This window comes from Coregonus lavaretus, assembly GCF_964263955.1.
Source record: "Coregonus lavaretus genome assembly, chromosome: 29".
In the NCBI taxonomy this organism is placed as follows: Eukaryota; Metazoa; Chordata; class Actinopteri; order Salmoniformes; family Salmonidae; genus Coregonus; species Coregonus lavaretus.
Window position 1 is genome coordinate 27,229,923 of NC_140016.1, and position 9,009 is coordinate 27,238,931.

A 9,009-nucleotide genomic window follows, 5' to 3' on the forward strand; every position below is an offset into this window, starting at 1 on the left:
CATTCAGAGACTTGTCCCGAAGCCAATCCTGCGTTGTCTTGGCTGTGTGCTTAGGGTCGTTGTCCTGTTTAAATGTGAACCTTTGCCCCAATCTGAGGCCCTGAGCGCTCTGGAGCAGGTTTTCATCAAGGATCTCTCTGTACTTTGCTCCGTTCATCTTTCCCTCGATCCTGACTAGTTTCCCAGTCCCTGCCGCTGAAAAACATCCCCACAGCATGATGCTGCCACCACCATGCTTCACCGTAGGGATGGTGCCAGGTTTCCTCCAGACGTTACGCTTGGCATTCAGGCCAAAGAGTTAAATCTTGGTTTCATCAGACCAGAGAATCTTGTTTCTCATGGTTTGAGTCCTTTAGGAGCCTTTTGGCAAACTCCAAGCCGACTGTCATGTGCTTTTTACTGAGGAGTGGCTTCCGTCTGGCCACTCTACCATAAAGGCCTGATTGGTGGAGTGCTGCAGAGATGGTTGTTCTTCTGGAAGGTTCTCCCATCTCCACAGAGGAACTCTAGAGCTCTGTCAGAGTGACCCTTGGGTTCTTGGTCACCTCCCTGACCAAGGCCCTTCTCCCCCGATTGCTCAGTTTGGCCGGGTGGACAATTCTAGGAAGAGTCTTGGTGGTTCCACACTTCTTCCATTTTAAGAATGATGGAGGCCACTGTGTACTTGGCGAACTTCAATGCTGCAGAAATGTCATGGTACCCTTCCCCAGATCTGTGCCTCAGCACAATCCTGTCTTGGAGCTCCACGGACAATTCCTTCGACCTCATGGCTTGGTTTTGGCTCTGACATGCACTGTCAACTGTGGGACCTTATATAGACAGGTGTGTGCCTTTCCAAATCATGTCCAATCAATTGAATTTACCACAGGTGGACTCCGATCAAGTTGTAAAAACATCTCAATGATGATCAATGGAAACAGGATGCAGCTGGGCTCAATTTCGAGTCTCATGGCAAATGGTCTGAATACTTATGTAAATAAGGTATTTCTGTTTTTTATTTTTAAGAAATGTGCAACATTTCATTATGAGGTATTGTGTGTAGATTGATGAGGGATAAAAATATGTAATCCATTTTAGAATAAGGCTGTGATGTAACAAAATGTGGAAAAAATCAAGGGGTCTGAATACTTTCCGAAAGTATATTATGACAGATTGATGACTTTTTATGTGCATCACACGTTTGGCTCTAACTTTTAAACGGTTGGGGCTATCAATACAGGGAAAAGAGGCCATTCTCAGCAACATTTAGGTAAGGAACAATGTACATACTGTGTTAACTTTGCTTTGTCAAATTTACCCAGGACATAAGTTGTGTATAGCCGAATCGAATATAAGGGTAAAGATTTCATCCTTTTATAATGAACAGTCATTGATTTAAAATCTGCTGTAGATACTTGCCTGTAGAATCAAATCAAATCAAATTGCAAATCAAATGTTATTGGTCGCATACACATATTTAGCAGATGTTATTGTGGGTGTAGCGAAATGCTTGTGTTCCTAGCTCCAACAGTGCAGTAATATCTAACATCACATAACAATACACATACATCTAACAGTAAAGGAATGGAATAGAGAATGAATGAGTGTATCATTTAGGTCAGGATGTATGCTTGCCACAAATTAGCTGTCGTGTCCTTCTTCAATCTGTTTGTACAGGCAAGTATTAAGTAATTAAAATGTATGTGTGTGGTTAAATACAGAGAAACAGGAAACTCAAACTCGTCGGCTGGAAGGGACATTTATTTGTATTAAGATTACATTGTTAATCTTTGTTGTACCTACTTCCCACTGGGCAAAAACTGGTTGAATCAACATTGTTTCCACATCATTTCAACAAAAAACTTCAATGTGAGGACGTTGAATCAATGTGGAAAACTGATTGGATTTACAAAAAGTCATCAACGTAAGGGAATTTCCTATTTATTTCACCCAACTTTTAACCTAAGTCCAATGACATGGTGACATTTTCTGTTGACTACACGTTGAATTCACGTTAGTTGATGACTCAACCAAATGTAAATCAAAACTAGACGTTGAACTGACGTCTGTGCCCAGTGGGTTATTTTAAAAGTTTAGGTCTTCTTGTAATATTGAGGACCATATTTTGTTTTATTTTAATACAACCCCAGTTGCATCAGTGGTGAAGCTCTGAACATACTCAACAATGACATTCTCTGTGTTTTTCAAACTTCGTGAAGTGAAATACTTATGTTGAGATTTGTTAGTTGCCCACAGATGATTTGAATGAATGAGAAAATCAGTGGAGTTGTCCATAAGAGAGTTCCACTGCCTTAAGATTATTTTCTCCCCTCTACTGAAAGTGCAATCATTTCTTCATTAGTCCTTTATTTGTTTCCAAGTGTTCGTCTACAGGGCTAACATCAAGTTTATTTGGATACTCTTAATTACAAATGGGAGAATGGGTTCCCCCCTTCGAAAATGAATCTCTATCACTAACTCCTAAAGGGCAAAAAGAACTTAGGGGTGGACAGCGTGCAATTGTATTTCCAAGATTGATGAAGTTAGTAAAAGACTGACCAGGTCAATTTGACCCTATTTCATAGTGTTGTAATGAAGTTATTTTATTGGGTCTTTTTGTTGAACCACAGAAAAGGAAGATGATGAGTTAATGTTCTTCACCTGTTTGTTAGTTTGGGGATTTATTAAAGGAAGCCTGAGGTGGTAGACTGAACCACAATAAATTACATTTATGGCAGTGTCTCTCCGGATAACAACATTTGGTAGCACGGTTTCCTTAAGGATCTTTTCATTTTTCTCTGTGTTATTAAACCCAAAGATGAAACTCACAGAGGTCTACCAAGACATTCCTTCCAACCTCAGTTTATCTATAAGTTGTCGATTAAGTTTGTCTCTTGTCTGTCACTCAAGGTTATATCAAGGGGTCAGACCTGATTACACAAGCTATAGTTATCCATCATCACCTCAAGACAATGCTTGTCTCAAGTCACAACATAGTCACAACATTGGTCTAGCATCAAATCAACTCTTCCCCAATAAGCTACAACCAAAGGTGACATCATGATTCATGCATTGTTTTATTTTAAGTCATCACCTTAAAGAGACACTTCCCAAAAAATCTCCCTGAAAAAACAAAGGTGCATGATGCTAAAACGGGCAACTCATCCACAATTGATTGTAGACATGGAAAACAGAGCACAGAGCACATTAATTTGGTTTAAAGCCATTAAAAGAAAAAAAGCTTGCAAATGGCAAACTACAACTGTCAAAGGCATGATTCAGGGTGGGTTATTACATTGCCTTCATTATGATTAATAACATCGGAAGGATCCTCCGCTCTTCTTGTCGAGATGGAAAACGTAATTAGCCCGACCGGTTGGCGCTAAGGCAGGGCCTCGTCTTGGCTGAGCTCTCACATTAAAACACCCAGGCAGCTATATCAGAGAACATGGAGCCAAGCATCCACCATATAAAGTGTACCGGTAATGCATTCTGTTTCCTGACAGCGAAATTCTATTTATTTCAGATTTCCTCTCCCGCCTTGAGCTTTTATTAAAAGCTCTATTGAGCAAATAAATATTGTTTTGCAACAGAGGTCCTTTCGCTTTTTATGAATGACGACGGCGGAAAAGGCCTTTTCCTGGTGACAGAGAGGGCATTGAGGTTGGGAGGGAGAGAGAGACTGAGAGAAATTAAGGCAGAGTGCGTTCTCATCGGCCTGTTGGTGCACCTGCGTCAGGCACCTGTGAAATGGATATTACTAATGATAAATGTTGTAAGGGCAATATCCTCACGTCAGCAATGGTCACACTGACTAACTAACTGGATTGTGCTACTTTTTGCCTTTCATTTCCCCTCGTTCTTCCAGGCAAACATACTGTTATCATTGATCCAGCCTCACAGTTGAAGGTTCTTTATGAAAAATGACTGCTCGTTTTTGTAAGAGCCAACTGAATTTAAAAAGGCGAGGGAGGGTAGGCCAACACTGTTTTGGGTACACCATGTTATGTCACAGACTCACAGTACATCAATGTTTTGGCTTGATTTAGTCTACCTGGCATCCCACCTTTTAGTGACACATTTCAGGAAGAATGTTGTACTTCGTAGGCGACATGTTATTTTTATATTTATCTTACAACATTGCTTGGTTAGTGCTTCCTCCGTTTTCCTTCTGGTTCGGTATAGTGAAAGTAAAATAGTGAGGCTCAGGTATGGCACCTTTAATGTAGCTTATTTTACAAGCAATAAACATTTAATTTTCAGAAAGCATTTAGGACTAATAAGTGTTTAAGATCACAGGGTGCCAAATACAAAAACATCGCTCTCACCACTTATCATTAGAAGTACACAAATGAGCTAAATCCATCTTTAAGCTGACGGGTAAGACTTTGAGCAGTCATCAATCACTCTCCATGCTCATCATCCCGGACAGGCTAAGGAAAACACAAACAAGCAATCAATTGTTTGACTCGGCTTGAGTCTGGTAACAGACCAAACACATTTATCTAAACTCAATGGAGGTAGTTCAAGTAATTCTTACATTTGAGAGACATTATGTTGAAACAATGCCTGCCACATGACTCATTCCCACAGTCAAAATGACATTCCCATCTTTCCATTCTGTTGTTTGACCTGGTTGAAATAGGGACTTCTTTATATGGACCCATACATGGTTTCCTTTGGTCCTCAATAGCCTCTTCCTTTGCACAGACAGTGCAGGATGAGAAAAGTGGTGGTAAAAGAAGACAGAGAGAGAGAGGGGGGGGGGGGGGCATGCAGGCTTTGTAATAATGATGTGCCCTCAGGCCTCTGTGGCTGTGCTGTCTATCACTCTGCTCCTCCCGCCCACTTCCCTTCTCCCTCTCTCTGAAATGAGAAATGCACACACACTGTAAATTGAGGAAATTTGACCAGATTTCTCAAGGTTTTAAGCAATTGAATTTCCCCAAACCACTAGCTTACTACATTGCAACAATGGTCATTGTTGCATTCCGCCACCCCTCATCCTAAAGAGCTATTCTACTTGTAACTTGATTGAATCCTATTACATCTTGCATGTTCATCAGATCTGTATAGGCCTATAAACGTTGGTCCACTATGTTCTCCAGACATGGATGGGTTCCTCATTTAATGGGTTTTCATAGGCTTTGGGGTATTGGGTATCATTGCCAACAGTGGCTAACAGAAGGTCGCTCTCTCCAGCATGCCTCCAGGCCACACTACTACAACAGAGCCTGGGGTGGCGAGCTGACAGCCGGCTGGTGGCTCCTCAATGCGGCAGAGGAAATTAAATTACTGCTCGTGCTGCTCAGTTTGTAAACAACACAAAGACAATGATACGCCCAATTACACTTCAATGCAATGCATGTTAACAACCATGGAGTGTCCTGAACCCCAAAAGGCAGCCACAGCCCAACACACATAAACAGTTTGGGATAAAATGAATGAAAAGATGATATGTCAACGTGCTCTAAAAACTCACTTTTTCTGACAAATGATGGGTACCGGTATTGTGGAACTATTTTCTGATATACAATTGTTATATATATTTTTCTCATAAAAACAGGTTTAACAACCCACTGGTTATTATAGGTTATTGACCCATAACATACATTTTCACCACGTCCTTGTTGTAGTGCTTGTTATAGAATGAAACCTAAAAACTATCTGCAATTCATTTATGATCTGTATTGTATCATTATTACAAGGCCTATTCGGCTACAGTAAAGCTGATCGTTAATTTCTAATCCTTTTCTGCCTTCTTATTTGTTTCTGTTTATCTGAGCAGAAATTAATTTCAAACATCTTGTTCAATAATATTTGACATTGAAATCATGGCATTTTTTATTGGGGTAATTTTATTTTACTTGAAGTCATAACCTTAATAATTTGATCACGTCGAAATTAGTTGAATTGTTTACCACCACTCAGACAGTAAGGAATTGGGGTGGAGAATATTTATTATGTATTATATTTTACTCATTTAGCAGACGCTCTTATCCAGAGCGACTTACAGTTAGTGAGTGCATACATTTTATTTTTCTTCATACTGGTCCCCCGTGGGAATCGAACCCACAACCCTGGTGTTGCAAGCGCCATGCTCCACCAACTGAGGTACACCGGACTGTATCTGCACACTTGTGTGTCAATTACCCAGCTCCAACTTCTTTGACTATAATCTATTTGACAAACACCAGAGGAGAATGATTAAATAAAAAGTGATTGATTATATCATGGGTAAATTACATGTATGTAATTATCATGAGAACTAGAAGTAGCCGATTCTCGAGAATTCACTTTGAAACGAAAAAGTTGGGGTTGGGAGTGAAACTGATATCTAATCGATATCAGGACAATATTTTAGACACAATGCTGAAATGCTAAAATTGGTCATTTTATGTATTTTGTTAATTGGATAATGGTTCCAGTTTTCAGAACAAAACACTTAAATTTCAATTTCAAGTTGTCAGCGTGAAATACTATAGTTAGAAAGTCAGATATATAAACCGATATGATTGATTGAGTAGGCTACTAGCCTCTGCAATTAAATTCAGAAGACATTTATTTGATTTGACAAAGATGATCAACAACCCAACGTAAACACGTTTAGCCTACTTTTCAGAAACACATTCCATGGAAAATGCAAAACTGGTACATTATTTACCTTATAATAATTAAATGTTCTGATGAAGCGAAACAGTGCAAAACAGTATTGGTAGCTGTATTAGAAAACAACAGTAGCAATAATAATTATATTATTAATATTGATAATAACTTAATAATACTAATAATAACATGTCTAATAATAATATTAAATAAATGTCATCAATAATAAATGGATACTTTTTTAATCAAAGCAAGACATGTTAAAGCCAATATAATCACCCTACGTCTTCATGCAATTTGATGAGTGAATATCATTTGCACAAAAAATCTTACATCCCAATATTGCTATGGCGACAATATCAGTAGGGCATAATATATCTTCTACAAATTAGTAAAGCAACAGTCACCTTTTCCAGCGCCTTGTCAATTTACGTTATTCAAGATGCTATTCTTGAGCGATGCTGCTTCTATACGGTTCATCCTCCATACAAGATGACGTCTCTCAATACTCCTGAAGAGCCTGCATCTCAGCGTTTTTCTTTTTTACCCGGAGTGGTCCGTCGACTCAGTCCAGTTACAGTCGTCTGATCTGGGCAGGAGGCGCCAGGTTATCCCCGGGGAGCTGGGGAGTCAAGGACTGTAGCTCGAAATGCAGAATAATGTAATTCTATCTGGTCTCAATTCAACCTAATTACAGCAGAAAGCAAAACAGGCAGAGAGGCTAGCGACTGCAAATGGGTCGGGATGACAGGCTCATCAGCGTAATGCCCGACATCCTCGAGTGGAGAGCTTTGGAAAAGACGCACCAAAGAGCGCGAGCCTGCCTGAGTGACCGGAGTCAATGCATGCGCTTTTCTTCCATTTTCCTTTACCAAAACAACGCAGAAAACATATTCTCTCTTTTCTTGTGTTTATCGAAAATAAAGGCTCCTTTAGGGCTATAAAAACACGAATAGACATAACAACTGTGACAAATTCCTTTTGTCTGTGCTTTGCCACTACTTTATTACCCAGACAGGCAACACTGCCTGGAGATAACGATTCATCACCGGCTGCATGGAAGCCACCATAGACATCGCCTCTGGCCAACCAGCTAAAGGCTTTCATATTTCCATTTGAGAAGGGGATTGCACGCAGAGAGCAGCTTGCGGCGGATGGGCGTCACAAATTTTAGGGAGAGTTTGATTAAATTGGTTTAAATCTTAATATGGATGCAATCGTTGTCAAAGTTGGACAGAAAAATCTGTGATTTTCTGATGGCAAATGCTTCATGTCAAATCCACTCCATGATTTCACATGTATTAATGTGCCTTGTTCATAATTCACTTACGGTTTAGGCCTATTGCTTAGGCCTATATATGTTGAAGTCAAATGTTGGCTTGGAGTTTTATTGGATTTTTTCGAAACTGTCATTGTTTGGTCTTATTTATAGCTTATCATATTCGATTGTGTTAAAAATATATATAGTGCATCAAAACAGTTTTTAATTGTTGTACCTGGCTGATTAGTTTCATTTCAGTATGAGGTGTTAAATGCAGGTAATGAAACGAAACACGAGTTAGGTAGGCTCAAGTTGTCAGGTTCCATAATGAGAGCGCTTCTTACTGTTCAAAATATTTAGAAGAACATAAACTAATTAAAGCTACCATTTTGCCTCTTCTTTGAATTGGTTTTGAATTTAGCATAGGCCTATATGTGTTGGTGAAAAGAACTCGCAGCCCTATTAGGCTAGATAAGAAACTGGACAGTCAATGAACACGGTTTGGCTCTTTTGAAAAATAATTTAATTGTAGTCAATAACAAGGCAAAAAATATTGCAATTATGAATGCTTTTTCACATACTCAATGAGTCCCTCCTCGATAAAAAAAAAAACGCGGCCGGGACGGTACATGTAACTGATAAAGTCAGTCAGACTACGGTGTTTCTGTGACAAATAATATGAGCCAAGACGACCTAAATGATTGTCCCGATCAATTAGCCTATAGGCAATGATGTATCCCATACCCATAAAATATGCCTATGTTTTGGTCAATCAAACTCGTTGCCAACCTATATGTTTTAGCCCTATACATTACTCTCATTCGGCTAATTCACACTGTGCTGCATGAGTATCTTAAATAACTCTAACGGCGCCCACACTTTGCTTATGACGGTAGGGCGCGCGCAGATACAGTGAGACATCCTCCTTTTGCTCTCCAGGCTTCATTGTGAAGAACGAAAGAGACAGCCTCTCCAATAACCATTATGTCACCAACTGGAGATGATGTGTCATACATCATGGTCGTTTACACATTCATTTTGCCATAATGACGCATTCATCGTCCAAATGTCCAGTGGCATAGCCTGTCATCCCCAACGTGATATCAATAGGTAGGCTAGGCAGTTTAACAGGAATTGAGTTAAATTTTTCGCGCTTCCCAGGA